The sequence below is a fragment of the Desmodus rotundus genome, chromosome 2, assembly GCF_022682495.2.
Source record: "Desmodus rotundus isolate HL8 chromosome 2, HLdesRot8A.1, whole genome shotgun sequence".
Lineage (NCBI taxonomy): Eukaryota > Metazoa > Chordata > Mammalia > Chiroptera > Phyllostomidae > Desmodus > Desmodus rotundus.
In genome coordinates, this window is record NC_071388.1 from 164249568 (window position 1) to 164265290 (window position 15723).

The following is a 15723-nucleotide window of genomic DNA, read 5'->3' on the forward strand; positions in this document are numbered from 1 at the left end:
TGATATTGAGTCTTCAGCTGTGAGCTGCCTTTGAGTGACTGACTGCTCAGACGGGCTGGGGTCCTCAGTGGGACTGATGACCATTACGGTTGTTTTTTATTTTCACCCGTTAAATCCCCAAAACTAATGCTATTAAAGAGCTTTTCATAGCAATAGAAAGCCCTATTTATTCATCTTTATAACTCCCACATCACAGGGCTTGTACATAGTGGCCATTCAATAAGTGGTGTTGAATATATAATTTTTGTTCATTGATTTGTATAAAATTACACTGTACATTGTTTGCTATTATAAATGGTAATTATAGGTTTCCTTAGTTTGTATTTACACTCTAATCTGGGAGCACTGAAGAAAAAAACTTGTAGAGTTTTTCCCTTAAGCTTTAAAGGAAAACATTTGGCAAAGCAGTGCCGCGCTTCTATTCTCAAATGTCCATTAGAGGGTAGCTATCTGACAATTATTTATTTCTCTGTGTAATAAATATTCTTTAAAACTCTGCGAAGAATGCCTCATTATTCTGGGTGACATGACCATGTAATGTGAAATGATGAGGTTTAAGGATTAGATTTTTCAGAGCCAGGAATAAAGTGAACAAAGATTAAAATGTATTTCTTTAAGTTGGAGATGCTGGAGCTCTTTAGTTGGTATTTTTTGGTTTAAAACAGGCCATTTGACATTTTTCTGCAAAGCAGTGACTTATGAGTTAAATGCAAGCAAGGTTCTGTTTTTTCGGATACTTTCAAAACTACCCAGAAATCATGAGAACTTCCTTCCTTTCCCCTCTGCAGGCATGGGTGTGATGACTGCACTGAACCAGGAAATTCGTAATCTCCTTTCCAGGGTAGTGGTAGAGTGTTGTCCCTATACATTAGCTCATGAACCTTCCCCCAAGTTTTAGTTTAAATATGAAACTTGGATGGTGATACTGCATCTAAAGGTGCTTTGTGCCAAAAGGTACGACTGTGTGTTGTGGGGGGGTGGTGATACTTGATAATTTTATGCTATTTTTCATAATTTCTTGGAGTTTTCTTTCTAAAATAGATGGATTTTTCTTTACGAATTCCAGAAAGCCATTAGAGAAATACTCCTAAAATTATGTGCTAAAATTGTATGTGATTTTATTGAGAATTAAGATTAAAATCATCTTTCTGATTTTAAGGTAATTATAGTTAGTACTCTATTCACAGAAAATATTGGGGGAAGGGGGACCGTTCCGTGGTGACAGATGACCTGTGCTGGCGAGCATGCTGCAACAGTGCGTACTGATGTGGAATCACAGTGTGTACACCTGACATTTAAGTCATGTTATAAACCAGTGTTACCTCAGTTAAAAATATATGTTGGTAGGCCATGTCAAGAGTTTGCCGTTGGTAGTCATAAAATTGGAATGATAACAAGAGGGAAGGAATGGCCATTCTTCACGATAATGGTTCGGATTACTTTGAGAATATTTTGTGACAAACAGATGCCAGAAGTATCTGCCATTATATGCTCTTTGTGTCTCAATACCTGAAGACTTGACTAGCACATTAGCCTTTTCAGCATTGCTGAGTCACTGAAAAAAACTGAAAAACCATCTGGTCTTCCTTCCTCATTCTAAAGATGAGGAAAACTGAGGTTCTGAGAGGTTGAGGGAGGGTTGGAGCCAGTGCTAGACTTGTGTGGACCAGCGGGTGCCTGGTGGCTAAGCTGCCCTGACCTGGTTCATGGAACACATTAGGGTCGATTTGCTGATATCTATACAAATGTAGAGAAAATGGTGACGGGACCAGTGGTATTCCTTATTATTTTAGAATTTTTATGAGTTTATTTGAGACAGGTTTACTTGTCATGAAGCAAAATCTTAACAAATTGAGAAAATACTCCAGAGAATGGCAGTTTTGCAGCTTATTTTATACATTACAATCAAAGGAGGAGATATAAGGAGGGTTGCATGAAATCCATTGGTGGTGGATTAAGGGGGCAGGAGAAAGCAAAGTGCGGAAATCTCTAGGATTGGATAAAAGGCAAATTGGAGAAACAGACCACTCTTACCTTGGTGGGTCCAGGATAGTTCACAGTTAACATTTACAGCACGGAGGGATGCTCTGTGGGGAGCACTGAGAGCTTCTGTGGTCTGTGCTCTGGTGCCTGCGGTGATGCCTTTGAGGGGCCGGAAAAGGAAATTACTTTGACATTGCAAAGGTATGTTATCCTAGATGCATGAGAACAATGGACAGAGCTCACAGAAGGTAAAGGTTGGCCTTTGCTAAGGAAGCTATAGTCCTAGGACATGATTACCCTCTGTGATCTGCTCAGTTATGAGTTTGTGATCAGACCATCCTGTGTGGTTACTTTTGGTCACTGAGCTTCTTTCTCAGGCCTTTCTGTGCCCCCCTGAGCTTGGCGGGTTTATTGCGTAGCCCCTTTTTCATTCACAGCCCCTAGCTCTTTTCTGGCCCAGCAAGCCCAGGGGCGTGTGAGGCACCCAGGCTCTGCACCCAGTTCAGAGGCGCTGTGCTGTGGGTTCTCTTGTCCCGGGGGCCAGTATTTCCTGTGACTAGTGGAGATGGATTCTTTCAGCATTTGCGTGTCAGAAAATATCTTTGTTTTGCCATCAGTGTTGAGAGCGATTTTCATTAGATGTAAAAATCTGAGTAGAGAGTAAGTATGGTTTTCTTTCGGATATGAAGATCTGAGTAGACAGTATTGTTTTCTTTTAGTATATTAAAGATGGTGCTTCCCACTTACATTGTTTCCAGTGAGAAATCAGCTGTCATCCTTACTTTTGTACATATTGTGTACCCCACCCCCGTCCCCACCGGCTGTTTGAAAGATTGGCTCTTAATGACTGGTGGGGAGCTGTTTGATTAGGTTGTGCCATGATGTGGTTTTCTTCATGTCTTTTGTGCTTGGGTTTTATTGAGCTTCCTGGATCTGTAGAGTGTTAGTTTTCAAGAAAGTTTGAAATTTTTCTGCCATGAATTCAATATTTTTTCCTATCTCTTCTCTACTTTTCCTTCCCTTAGGGGGACTCTGTTTACCAGTATATTAAACTCCTTGAAGTGGTAGCTCACTGATTATCTGTTCAGTTTTTTAAGAAACTCTTTTTTCTGTCTGTTTTCAGCAGGTATAGTTATTATTGCTGTCCTCACATTTAGTAATCTTTTCATTGGCAATGTCTAAAATATTAACCTCGTGCAATGTATTTTTCATCTCAGATCTTGTAGTTTTCATCTCTAGAAGCAGTATTTGAGTCTTTTGAAATGTCTTCCATTTCTCTAATGTTTTGAACATACAAAATACAATTTTAGCTTTTAATGTCCTCATCTGCTAATTCTAATATTTCTGTCAGCTCTGGGTTAGGATTTATTGATTTATTTCCTTATTATGAGTCAAATTTTCCTGCTTCTTTGTAAACCTGGCAATTTTTTATTGGATGCCAAATATTGGGAGTTTAACTGGTTGGGGGCTGGATATTTTAAAATTCCTATTAATATTCTTGAGCTTTGTTTAGGATTGTACTTGGAAATACATTCCTTTAGATCTTGCTTTAACATATTTTAGGTGGGACTATTTAATTTAGGGCTAATTAGTCCTCAGGACTGGGCAAGATTCCTCTGTGCACTCTGTCCAGGGTCCCTGAGTAAAGAGGTGCTCCACCCTGGCGGGCGAGCGGGCACTGTTCTTGGTTCTGTGCGAGTGAGGGCACTGCACTGTAATCTCTAATCCTTCCTGGTGGTTCTTTCTCCAGCCTCTAGTTTCCTTACACCTGTGAGCAGGACCCAGCTGAATTCTTGAGGAGAAATCTCTGCACAATTCCAGAATTCTCTCTGTGAGCCTCTCTTATTTCCTTCAAACTACAGCTGCCTTGGTCATCTTGGATTCTCAGCTCAGTAGTCTGCTGGTGCCTGCCTGGCTTCCCCCTCCCTGTGCCTTGGATGCGAACTCAAGAGAGCGAGCTGGTATAATCTTAGGACTCACCTCACTTTCCTGTCTTTGAGAGATAAGTTTTTGTTGCCTCAGAGTGTCTTGAAAACCATTTCTTCATATGTTTTGTCCACCTTTTGGTTGTTTCAGATAGGAAGGTAAGTTCCATCCTTGTTATTTCATCTCGACCAGAAGTGGGATTGCCCCCTGGTTCTGATGAGAGTGAGGAGGCAGAGAGCAGAGTGAAATAGAGGCCTGGAGGGGTTGCAGCGAAAGTTTACCCGGTCACCGTGTTGGATGGGGAAGCCTGCCTGAGGTGGTAAGTCTCCAGTGATGTTCAGAGCAACTGAGTGAGTTGACCAGTGGTTTAATTGATTGATGGCTCTTTTTGTTTTTTTAGCTCTTGTTTGTTTAGTGCCTGCTCTGTGCCTGGGTCTTGACATACATTACTTCTCTTCCCCGCAGTAGGCCCAAAAGGTGTTGTTATTGATAAGCCTTCTCCAGTCCCACCCCACATCCCCTCCCCCTCAGCCCCAGCCCTTCTCAATACCGCAGATGAGAAAATAGAAATGTCAAGTGACTGCCAGAGTCCTACAGCTTGTAAATTGTATAATCAGATTACAAGCCCAGTTCCCTGCAGCTTCAAAACCATACTACTTTCTCGCCAAGACTGAGATTGTGTTGAGTAAGTGACTGGGGAAGGGAGGGTGCTAAAAAGGGAGTTTGCTGTGACAGCTCATGATTAACTAGATCAGGAAGGAAGTAGTCAAAGACGAAAGAAGATGAATGCAAGAATGAGAAGAAAGAAGAGTTCAGAGGATTTAAGGTCTCTGTGGTGTTGACAATGGCTGAAATAGCCTTGAAAGAAACAAGGGAGAGTGGAGTTAGCCCTGGATGATGTCAGCAAAAGTGATGTGGGGGAAAGAAGTCCTCAGACTTCTACCTGCTCTTCTGATTAGTCCTAGGCCTCTAATGACAGTTCCAGATTGATTGTGAATCTGAGAATGTAAAACAAAGGAAGTCAGCAAAGACTTTTAAACAAGACATAAAGAGTTCTCATCACAAAGGAAAACACTGGTAAAATAGACAGTATTAAAGGTCTTATAATCAAAACCACTGGAAGAGAGCAAAAACACCAAGCAGCAGAACAAGAAGTTATTTCCAATACTTAGATCCAAGCCATTTTTAAGTCAGTCGCTGAACAAACGAGAAGTTCCGTGTAGTCACTTATTTAAACACCAAAGTGCTTTATTATTTCGATCTGATATTCATTAACAAACAATGATGGCTTTGTGTATTTCCGGAATTGTTTGTCTAATCCTCTTAAGGACATTAAACCACTAAGCAGCACAGCTAAGTGTTTGATCAGTTTTAATTAGAACAATCATTTGTCACACTTTGGAAGCATTTGGCTCTTGGCTATAGAAGTATCAAAAGCTGGGCAAAGAAGTATTAATTTTGCCATCTTTTAACGTTGCATATCAAAATGTTAAAACTAGTCACAATTGAGTCAGTATACAACCTTCAGCTATTCAAGCATGTTCAGCAAGCTGGTTAATCAGATTATGCATCTAATTTTTCCACAGTTCTTTCATTAATATAATATATAATAACCATGCTATTAGGATTTATCTTGAGAAAGTCAGAATCTAATTTTGTCATGTATAATAGATTAAAGTATTTTCTAACAGGTAGAAAAAGATCCTTCTTTGATTCTTGCATGGGTAAAAAGCTTTTGTATATTATGTTAACACAAAGGAAAGTGAGACCTTAGACTATGTGATACCGTGTGGTCAGGGATTGTGAAGTGAAAAATAGCAGTGAGACTGAGCCCACAAGCAGCGTGTGAAAATGGGAGTCACCACTTGATAGTTTTCCTCTGTGTCTAGTAGACCAGTGGGACACAATGTCAGAGCACAAAACCATGAAGCCATGGCAGTGACACCTGTGTACTTGGTGACACTGTGTATCTTCCTTATCTTCCTCTGGTTTTCAAGGCGAGGAGAGGGTTAGGAAATTCAATTCATGTTGAATCACTTACAGAAGAATTTAATTCAGTTATCAAAGGTTTAGTAACCTTTCTACCAACTCTCTGCTGTAGAGGAGCTGAGTTTTTCTTTAAAGAGAAAGTGATATGCCTGGGGCGTCGCAGATAGCATGGTGGGGTGGCATTTCCTATGGCTGCTGCAACAAATCAGCACAAACTTGGTGGCTTAAAACAACACAGATTTATTCTCTCATAGTTCTGTAGGTCAGAAGTCCAAAATTGGTTGCACTAGGCTGAAATCATGGGGTCGGTAGGGCCACTCTCCTTCCAGAGGCCCTAGGAGGGAATCCATTCCCTGCCTCCTCCAGCTTCCAGACTGCCGGCATTCCTTGGTCTTCCTTGGCTTGCAGCCACATCACCCTTCCCTCTGTGTCTGTCTTCTCCTTTTCTGCCTGTGACAAAACTCCCTCTGCCTCTGTCTTATAAGGACACATTGCATTTAGGACCCACCTGCATCATTCAGGATAAGCACCTTTTCTCAATTTCCTTAACTTACTTACATATTTTTGCCATGGAAGGTTGGGAAGTCTACTTTAACTCTGATGGTTTAGCACATGGCCTGGGCCCCACCTTTTATAATATTTTTTTTAATTCTCACCTGAGGACATGCTTATTGATTTTAGAGAGGAAGGGGGAGAGAGAGAGAGAGAGAGAGAGAGAGAGAGAGAGAGAAATATCAGTGTGAGAGAGAAACATCGATCTGTTGCCCCTTGTACCTGCTCTGACTGGGGACCTGTCGTAGGTGCCCAGACGGGGGATGGAACCCGAGACCTAGGCGTGTGCCCTGCCGGGGAATCAAACCCACGACCTTTCAGTTTATGGGACAACGTTCCAACCAATTGAACCACACTGGCCAGTGCTGCAACACAATTTTTAAGGAAAGTATGTTCCAAGTTTCAAGTAGTAGATTTGAAAAACCAACTTTTGGGCCTAAGTTCCATTGGTAAGTTGGGGACTGCCTTGTAACAACACACAAAGGAGGAAAAATGTACTCATCAAATATTCATTAGGCTCCTACTTGTGCCACATGCTGTTGTGACTGCCAGGTCTGTGGGCCCCTGCTAGGCCTGTGTAATCGGCTGTAATGAGGCCACCTCACAAGTCACACACTGTAGAGCTTTCTCCGACATGCTCTTCTTGTACTAGTGGAGGGGATTAAGGCAAGAAGCATCCCTAGTCTGAGAAGGTGCAATTTTAATTTAAATATGCCTGTTCCCGGAGCCTAAATTCTTTTAGTCACTGAGCTTGCACTAATTCGTGTGGTTCTTTTGCAGGCTGGGGCGCTCTTCTCAGAGCTTTTAAATTAGTACTTCCTATTGGTTCAATGTTTTCTTTCAAGTGAGAAACTCTTAGAATAATGTGACACCTAGTGATTTTCAGCAGATTAAAGCAGTGTGTTCCAATGTGAGCCTTACAACTAATTGCCTGAACTAATTATACATAAAGGGCCAAGCAATTCATGTTAATAAGACGTGACTTTGGAAAAGTACAGTTTGACCCAAAGACTGAATAGCTATTGCAGACAGTAATCAGGGAGGTGGTATCCATTGTAGAAAACACCCTACTGGAAATTATTCGTGTCTATCAAAATTGGGTTTTCCCCTGAGTTGTTACCTTGGCCCTTAGTTATTTCCTTTTCAGTGAAAATGTGCACCCTTTTGAGCGTGGAGGCTGAACTAGCTCATGGAGGAGTGTTTTGTATAGATGAATGTGCCCTCTGTGCCCGAGGGTCCTATGCATCCCTGCTCTTCAGGCTCATTTCCACCCACTGAAAATGCCAGTGCTGCGGGGCTCTGTCCTAGGCCTTCCCCGCACTCGATCCTCCTTCCCCGTTTGACCTCACCCAGCTGGACTGTGCTAGCAATTCCCACATTTATTTACCTGGACCAGGTATCCTCTGAGTTCCAGATGCACATTTCCACGTGGGTATCTTACAGGAATTGCAAACTTGTGCTCCCCTCAAACAGAACGTTCATCTTCTCTCCTGAATCTGCCCTCTCTCACCTGCCCTCTCTGCCCTGTCCTGGCTCCTCACTTTGGCAAATAGTCCAGCACAACTCCATGTCCTGTTGATTCTTTCCCAACCCATTTGTCTCTATCCCTGTCACACTGCGCTTGTCCCTGCCCCAGTGTCTCCTTCCTGTGCTATAGCAAAAGCCTCCTAACTGCCCTTGTCAAATCCAGTTTCCCTCCTTCCACGTTATGCACAGCTGCTAGGAAAGAGTTCAAGCACACATCTGATCATGTCACTCTCTGCTTTAAAGCGTGCAGTGATAACCCACTGCTGAAGACCAACGACTTTCATTAGTGTGGCCATTTGATCTTGTAGGCTCTCCATCTCTGGTTCACAACAGCTCAGACTTGCTGGCCATCTTTCAGGTGCTTGGACTCATCCAGATCCGTTTCTGGATAGAGGCTTTGTGTAGCCGGTTCCCTGGGCCTGCAGTGCTCTTCTTCTTAAGCTCTGCCTGCCTACTGCCTACTTACCCTTCCAGCCTTAGCTTCAGTATCGCTCCACAGTGACATTTCCAAATGCCCTCCCCAGCTGGTTAGATTCCCCTATTAAATATGCCAGCAGTATCCTGCACTTCCTAGCAGTCATCATAAATATCATTAAATCAGTATTTGTATAATTACTGATTCTCCTACTAGCCTGCACACTCCCTGAGAGCAGGGACTATGCCTGTCTGGCTCACTATCTTTCTCCAGTGCCTTTCATAACAAATATTTGCCAAGTGAATGTATAATGAATGTGAGTGCACAGAAGCCATGCCATATGTTATGTGTATTTGTACTTATGTTTGAATATGAGGTATCTGGTATTCTAGGACTTGCATACTTCCCACTCCACAATGAAGCAATACCGTGAAAGCCTAATTTAGATCTTGTTAACTGTTCAGTTGTTGCACCCTCTTCCCCGCTTTATTCTGGAAGTAGACTGTACTGGTCAGGGTTCTAGCAGAGAAGCAGAACCAATAAGAGAGAAGAGATTTATTGCAGGAGTCAGCTTACCTGATGGAGGGGGGTGGTTAGGGAGGTATGAAATCTGTAGGGCTGGTGGTCAGGAAGGGCAAGCAGGTTGGAATTCTTGGGCGCAGGGCAAAGCTGCTGTTCACAGGTGGGATTTCTTCTTCAGGGAAGCCCCAGCCCCACTCCTCAGGCATTTCAACTGATTGAATCACACCTGCCCAGATTGTCTAGGATAATCTCAACTGACTATGGACTTCGATCACATCTACAAAATACCTTCATAGCAACACCTAGATTAATGTTTGACTAACTGGAGACTGGAGACTGTTGCCAGGTCAACACATACATCTGACCATCAAATAAACAGTTGATGCAAATCACCACTTGAAAAGCAGAGTTAACCATTAAGCCCCCCCAAAACTTGGCATGTTCAGGATTGAGGATGATAATTAAATATTTCATTCAGTGGGCTTTCTTGTTAGTCATGGAAATAATGTCTGTTTTAAAGAGATTTTTACCTATTCTGCTGAAGTATGCTAAATAACCTCTATACTCTACTATCCAAAGCAAATGTGTGACTGACTATAGTCAGTAATAGAATTTCAGGAAAATTGGCTCTTTCATGCATAGCGCTTCTACTAAATGGATAACTGTCTTCCAGAGGTGCCTTTTTATTTATGAGGACAGTAAACATTTGCTGAGCACAGAGCTGGGCAATGGAGATACAAGATGAAGCAGTATACCACCCCCTATATTTCGAGGCCTTTCAGTGGATTTAAATAGACAAATAAGTAAGCAAATCATTGTAGGTCTGGAGGTCAGTGGGCTGCAGTATGAAATGAGAGGGAGACATTATTTGGTGCCAGAATGTGAAGTGCCCTGAGCGCCAGACTTGGAGATCCAGCTTTATTCTGCAGAGAGAAGAGGTCCTCTCTGTTGGGGAGTGTCATGTTTGTGTTGTTTAGGAGGAGGAATCTGGTGTGGCAGGTGATGTGAGAGAAGGAGAGAGTGTAATGGCAGGAGGCTGAACTAGAGGCTGGTTCTAGCAGAGTGTACCAATGAAGTGAGGGAGAGGGAAGACCTGATGATGACTTTGAGGTTTATTGCTTGAAAGATGGAACTATGACAAGGCTAGTAATGGAAGTGGGTGGTACAGAGGAGGGAGTGGATGGATGTGTAGTGCTGGGGCAGGTGGAAGGACAAAAGCTAACAGCTGTCACTTACTGAGCATCTATACAGGGTCTGGTGTTTTGTACACATTATCTCACAGTTGAGATGCTGGTGTGACTTCTAGCCTATATGAGGTCTATTAATGAGTGTCTTGAACCAAAGAAGAAATCTGAAGTACAGACTTGGTGTTAAAGATTCTTTTCTTGGTCTTCCATGTTTTCATAAAAGATGATATAGATATTTCAATTTGAAAAGTACCTGGCAGTTGATTCTAAGAGGAGGTCTATTTATAATTAAAGATGAATGTCAGCTAGTGGATATTTGGAAAGAAAAGAAAAGAAAACATTCATGATGATTTCTGTGTGTTATCTCACAACTCCCAAAGCAAATAGAAAAAGCAGTTTTTTGGCCTCAAACATTCTTCTTGGTACATGAAATTGTAACCACTAAATCTGTTTTCTAAAAAGGGAGGTACAAAGGTGTCTCACCAGTGAAATCTGGAAAAATCAGAGGATCAAAATAAATAATGATAGTTATGTATTTATAAGTCATTAAATGATATAAGATTCAGTGAACCCATACTGATAAGTTAATAGATGGGAATGGAGAGGAAAAGCTGTTGCTCATAGGAGAGTGCCAACCCACAAATGCTGAAGGAGGGTAGAAAATAGAAAAACCACCATTTGGTGAGTATCACAGTGATGGTTGAGGAAGGCAGGAGCTGTGGATGGGTGGGCGGAGGTTGGATGCAAAACAGGATATTGGCATAGTCTCATAGTATTTTTCCACAAAATACTCATTAATTACAGAGAAGGAAATGGCGACTTGACCGTGAAGCCTGACAGTCACAACTTCGTGCAGGCGATTCCGGTTCCCACCATCGGTGATGGGGTGGTCGGACACCCCCGTCTCCTGCTGTGAAGCCCTGAGAGGGGCACAGCACCGCTTGGGGTCTTCTTGTCATGAGCATGGACCCTTCTTGTCAGGAGTGCATGGACTGGGCTGGTCATGACCAAACATCAGATGGACCCAAGTGAAGGGCAACCCGGGTCATCCTGGAGAATAAAGAGCTTTGACTATTTAAAACTGTCAAGGGTGAGAGAGATGGGAAGACAGGGGAACTGTTCTGGACCGAAGGTTGCCCTGTAGGGGGGGGGGCCTTGTTTGGGGAAATGCACAGTGGAGTGTGCAGGATTAAGGGGCCTCATCAGGTCCACAGTTTACTCTCAAATGGTTCCGAAAAATACTAAAGATCAACAATTAGGTATCTAGGTGAAGGGAAATAGTTCTTTGTTCTATTCCTGTTTTTGTGAACTTGAAATTATTTTAAAAATAGACTATTTTTAAAAGTTCTGAAACTCAAGGAAGGACCTAGCAACTGTTTTGGACCGAAGGAGAGAGAGAGACACGGCACATCCCGTGAGTGATCTGGATTGGACCTTTCTCCTATGAAGGAAGTAACTGGGATATTTGGCAAAATTTCAAGAAGGTTTTTGGGTGAAGAACATCAGTGTTCTTTGTACTGTTCTGGGAATTTACTTATACATTTGAAATTATTTCAAAATGAAGTTTGTATTTTGTTTTAAGTGCAAGTGCTTTCCTGATATCCAAACGGACTTTAAATTCCCTTTGGTTTGGGAGAGTAAGATCAACTTCGTGCCTGCTGTAGGAGGCCAGCCAGACTGTGCTGTCAGCGAAGAGGACTGAATGATATTAAAGATTTAAAAATGGGAATTAGCTAAGTGACACATCTGTAGGTAAGTCAACCTCTTGATTCTTTGCCCTCAAATGTAAATTCATGGTGAGGGTATCTGCCTGGCTGGCCCTGTAGGGTGCGTCCTTCTTAGGGCAAAATGAGAAATATGTAAACATTTTTGTAAAAGAGAGAATGCTCATGAAATGCAAGCTGTTATTGGCCAAGTGGTGCAGAGGGATGTGCGATCTTTTTTCCAGTATCTTACTACAAGTATTCCGGTCTGGTAATGAAAACGCCTTTTCCTCTTTTGTTTTCTTGAGCACATCCACACCCAGCGGGTATGGCCTCCTTTTTTATGCTTCTCTTTCAGCTTCTTCCTCTTTTACTGACTTTCCTCTTTTGCTTCCCCTTCTTTCATCAGACCTTACTTTCCTCGCCCCCTTTTGCAGTCTGATTCTCTGCCCTTAATTTTCTTCCCTTATTGTTGCAGCCTCAAGGATTTTAGATACAGTGTTACATTTCCAATTTGCCTTTATTCAGGAGAAAGGCCAGTCTGATTTAGAGTCTTAGTAGACTATTGGTAACAAATGAAGTTTTATTAATAGCTACGATTTATTGAATGCTTGCTATGGGTCAAGAATTGTATTGGGTGCATTATCTATACTCACATTTAGTCCTCACAACAGCATTTTAGAGAAGGTGTTTTTATCTCCATTTCACAGAATTGGGAAGTGGAGCACAGATGTTGAAAAACTTACCCCAAATCAAAATTTAGGTGGCAAAGCTGAGCTTCAAAATCCAAGATGAATTTCAAAACTTGCGGTGTTTCAAACCTACCACGCAGCACACGGCATTAGTTCCATCACAATTGGGTTCTACAGATAGTGCCTTAGGGGCCAAGGGTGACATTTAGATGAGTATCAGTAATAAGAAGCCAGAGATAGCAAGTCTTTTATTGCTTATTACACTAGCAGTAGAGAGGAGACACCTGAATTTCGTGTCAGCACTTGAACGGCTAGTTCTTGGCGAGTAATTATTTATACTCAGCTCATGTTGCTGCTGAAAGCCATCCCATCCGACAAGATTCCCCTTTGGAGTGTAACAGGAACTAATTACCTCCTATTAAATCCCATTTCACATTCAGAGGTTCCGGTGGTAAACCTCTCCTGTCAGGAACAATTAGTGACGTTGTGACATGTCATCTTCAATATGCTGAACTGGGGACAGTGGACCCAAGCAGGATGGGGAGTTTTAAATGACCACCCTCACCATCACCCCAGGGTCATCTGAGCGCAACGAATGTAGGACACTCTCCTACTGGTATTGAGGTTTCAGAAAAGTGAAAATACTGTTGATTTTGAAAGTTTTCAGATTTTGAGTGTCTAGGAAAGGGGTTAGAGACCTTGGGCAGAGGATGAGATCATGCAGCGTGGTCTGATCGTGGGGACTTCGCTCCCACACAGTCTGATGGAGTAACTGCTGTGTGCCTACTGAACCGAAAGCCGAGATGTGAGAACAGGTTTGGCCAAGGCTTGAGAAACCACGTGCTCGTGTGCTAATTGGCTACCTTGGAATAATGGGAAGTATATCTTCCACCATTTTTTTTTTTTTTTTTTTACATTGAGAACTGAGCAAACTTCTAATTGGAATTTGACATCTTTGTAAAATATGTCTCATAGGTACGTGTTCATATTCTATTTTATAGAGAAAAGTGCAGAAATTAAGAAGCATCTGTCTTTGGGAAGTAGACTACGTTATAGAAGTGTCGTCAGTTGAGGTGCGTGCACGGTCTGCTCCTTCCTAGGCACTCAGAATCTGAAAACTTCAGAACCAACTGTGTTCACACCTTTCTGAAACCTCCAGAATGCCAGTAGGAAGTACGTCCTGAATTTGTTGCCCTCAAATGGTCCTGCTCAGTTGGCACTGGGGTGATGGCAAAGGCAGTTGTTTAAAACTTGGGGTTCTGCTTCTGTGGCTGACATTAGGATCGCCTCCTGAAGTGGGATTTTCCTGTCCACTTTGGATTTTTAGCGTGTTGCTGAGACACTGTGTGGGAAAATACAGTAGCAGGACGTTGCTAGAGTGTGGCTGAGCCGTGAAAGCATCTAGAAAAAACTGCTCTCATGGGATAACTGGGCTGTGTCCATTAAGCCAGGCTCTGCCCCGAGTGCCGGCTCTGTTATGGGCAGGCTCGGAGGTAATTGCCTCTTCAGCCCAATGAGTCTGCTCAAGGACCCTTCCTGGTAAAGCACCTCTTTGTTTTCCCCTCCGTTCCGGGGCCTGGCCATTTCGACTAGACTGTCCATATCAACTGTGAATTCTAGCCACCGCAAAACAGTCTCCGGAGTCCCGATGGCGCACAACTCAGAGATGGCCACATTCTTGAATATGATTTAAAAAGGGAGAGAGAGAGAGGTGAAAAAGAAAAGAAAAGAGAAATATAAACCTGAATGAAAACAATTTGGGGGTATTGGTTAAATTTGGGTGGGCAGAAGTCAAGTATTTTAGTGGAAGGTAGAAGTATCTCTAGGAAACACCTCATGAGAATGCAGCACCACTCGAAGGAATGCGTAGTAAGGTAAATACGTAGCCTTAAATAAATGAGTGCCAGTGTGAGGCGAAACTGAAGGGAAGCCGTCTGCAAGTGCAGACGGAGCTATGAGTGTGACTTCGGGAAGTGCAAGTCAAAGCACAGATCATTAGGTCCTAAGCCTGTTTGTTGGGTGTGTGCGTGTGTGTGTGAGAAATGTTTCTCCCATCTTCCCCAAGTAATACACGTCTGAACATCCCTACAATGACAGTGGCTGATCCTCAGTTTAAGGATTAAAGTTAGCACTGTTCATCCGTCCATACAATCTATTTTTACAGAGATGTGGATTGAATTAGCAGAGGTGTGGCTTTCCTTAGTGAGTAATACAGGATAATTGAGTCAGTCAAAATTTTTTTAATCCCTACCTGAGGACACGTTTATTGGTTTGAGAGAGAGAGAGAGAGAGAGAAAGAGAAAGAGAGAGAGAGAGAGAGAGAAGGAGGGAGAGAGAGAGAAACATTGATGTGAGAAACATCAACCAGCTGTCTGTAGCACACACCCTGGCTGGGGATTGTATGTGCAACCTAGGTATATGCCCTGACTGGGGATTGAACCCGCAACCTTTTGGCGTATGGCACAACACTCCAACCAACTGAGCCACCCGGCCAGGACTAACCAGCCATGCATTTTACTGTGGGAAGGGGGACTGGTTATAAAACACAAAATAGTAAGCTTTAGGTACTTTTACTAGGCAGAAAAGCTATAAATACATGGTTTTGCTTTCCTGGGCCCTGATCAGAACGCAATGGCCCCTCACGGGCACAGCATTTAAATCATGCCCACTGGAGTACACCCTCGTGGAGTTCTGTGCACACTCGCAGATAAGGCGTTGCGTTTCTCTCTTTTCTGTGGTGCACACTGGGAGTGGAGGGGAGAGAGGGAAGGCATCTGCTAGAGAAATCACCCTTACAGAGACTGTAACTAGTGACTGTAGCGTGTTCGGTCCAACTCCAGGAGGTTCTGGTTCTGTGGTTCTGTCAGAGAGCAACCCTAGGCTGCAGTTTCCCAGGTAACCGGCCTCCCTTCCAGGAACTGATGCGGGTGATGTCATTTTAATCTCTTGTCTGTTCATCTACCTAAAATCCATGGATGTTTAAGAACTTTTTATACTCAAATTTGTAGAGGCTCAGATTTTGCAAAGAGATTTAATAATCGTGGCTTAAAGCAAAAGTTTGCTGGAAAAAATAAGTCTTGGGATGCATGAAAATTAATTATAACTCCTTTTAACATTTCAAAGCTAAATGTTGTTATAGATAGTAGTACTTGTTCATGGCACACACAAAAATTAAGGTAGAATCTCCCTCAAAAAACCAAAAATCACCCATAATCCCACTATCCAGA

The 15723-nt window shown here is 42.7% G+C and overlaps 1 protein-coding gene and 1 long non-coding RNA gene across 8 annotated transcripts in view; one reads left to right on the forward strand and one right to left on the reverse strand.

The window, feature by feature from the left end:
• Positions 1-9140, reverse strand: part of LOC123479820 (uncharacterized) — a 29901-nt gene extending 20761 nt beyond the window's left edge. For both annotated transcript variants that reach the window (XR_011650889.1, XR_008426178.2), the window contains exons 1-2: positions 8969-9140; positions 2035-2142 (exon numbers count right to left, since the gene is read on the reverse strand). This is a non-coding gene — a long non-coding RNA (uncharacterized lncRNA). The remainder of the gene's footprint in view (positions 1-2034; positions 2143-8968) is intronic.
• OSBPL6 (oxysterol binding protein like 6) overlaps positions 1-15723 on the forward strand; it is a 197019-nt gene that overhangs the window by 21691 nt on the left and 159605 nt on the right. The gene's annotated exons all lie outside the window — the stretch shown is intronic.